This window comes from Nelusetta ayraudi, unplaced genomic scaffold (assembly GCF_046127955.1).
Source record: "Nelusetta ayraudi isolate G7.1 ecotype Tasmania unplaced genomic scaffold, CSIRO-AGI_Nayr_v1 ptg000135l, whole genome shotgun sequence".
Taxonomy (NCBI): Eukaryota; Metazoa; Chordata; class Actinopteri; order Tetraodontiformes; family Monacanthidae; genus Nelusetta; species Nelusetta ayraudi.
In genome coordinates, this window is record NW_027466185.1 from 14,953,603 (window position 1) to 14,955,000 (window position 1,398).

At 56.7% G+C, this 1,398-nt stretch overlaps 1 protein-coding gene across 2 annotated transcripts in view; it reads left to right on the forward strand.

Annotated features, from left to right (window-relative positions):
- Positions 1–357: 357 nt before the first annotated feature.
- Positions 358–1,398, forward strand: part of LOC142877115 (semaphorin-6C-like) — a 15,358-nt gene continuing 14,317 nt past the window's right edge. For both annotated transcript variants that reach the window (XM_076011496.1, XM_076011498.1), the window contains exon 1: positions 358–472. The gene's annotated coding sequence lies outside the window, so the exon portion shown is untranslated. The remainder of the gene's footprint in view (positions 473–1,398) is intronic.

The following is a 1,398-nucleotide window of genomic DNA, read 5'->3' on the forward strand; positions in this document are numbered from 1 at the left end:
ATTTCCATCTGGACTCATTAATTTTGCTCCTGAGTTCGTTTCCTATTGTGCCAGAAGTCATTATTATTATTAGTTATTTTATTGTGTATCGCTCAATTTAATATCGCACTGCGTGTGTGCGTGTGTGTGTGTGTGTTTACATTCTCAGGAGACGTGATGACGTGACGCCGCCCGTCATCTCATTGGTCGGTCCGGAGAGCGTCCAGGGTACGGTTAACCCCGCCTCCCCCAGTGGGCCAGACAGCCCCCCCCCCGCGCCTACTGTCGCTCTATGATTGGCCGGCGGCGGGCTGTGTTATGTTAATGAGGAGGGCGTGGCCTGGCGCTCGAGCCGCTGCGCAGCCGCTGCCGCCTCATTGTTGCTCCGGCGGCCGCACAGCTCGCAGCGGCGGCCGCGTGCACCCGCACACCGGAAGTGCTGCTGATCCCCGAGACCACCAGGACCAGGACCAGGACCACCGGAAGAGCCTAGGTGGGAGAGAGAGAAAGAGAGAGCGAGAGAGTGTGCGTGCGTGTGCGTGCGTCCGGGAGGACTATGTGGTGCACGCGCAGAGGTGATTCCTCCCCGGGCTGCACGGCGCGTTTGCGCGATTGTGGGCTCCGCGTGCACGCGTATTCGTTGAGCACGGCGGAGCGATTCCTGTGTGAGTGCGCGCGCGCGTGTGTGTACATGTCTGTGTGAAAGAGTGCGCGTGTATGTGTGTATCTGTGACCTTCCTCTGAAGTTCTCAATCTTCATCTCCATCAGAGGATGGTGACGTCAGCAGCTGTGGCTGGCTGACTGACTGACTGACTGATTGATTGATTGATTGATTGATTGACATTGTGAGCACCTGTTCCTCCTCCCACCTCCTCTGTGTTCTGATTGGCTGCTCCCCAGCGCCACCCGGTGGTCCCCTGGAGGGACGTCCTGCACTTTTGATCCTGATTGGCCAAGCTCCTGGCTGCCCCCCCTGTTAGCTAAAGCTGGTTGCTTTTCCTGGTGACCTCAAAACAGGCCTAGAGATTGACAGGTAGCGTCAGCGTGTCACCAGTTGACCAGGTTAGCCGGTAGCGGCTAGCTTTGGTCTGCTGATGCTGCAGTCTGAAGCAATTAGCACTGGCGCTAATAAACCCGCTAACGACGGTCGCTGAGCCTCAGCCATCATGTGACCAGCAGTCCTTTAACAGCAGCCACCTGATGTTTTTTTTAATGGTGGGGGAGTGGCGGAGTTTAGTGTCCAGGTGAGGTCAGCAGGGGGCAGACTAGAGCTGCAGGTGGGACACTGATCTGCTGCTGGATTGATCACTGACTGATGGAGGCTGAAAGACTGCAGTGTTTGCACACACACACACACACATCAGTCTATTGTTCCCTGTGTGTGTTGACCTTGGGGTGCGCTGAGACACTGTACCCGG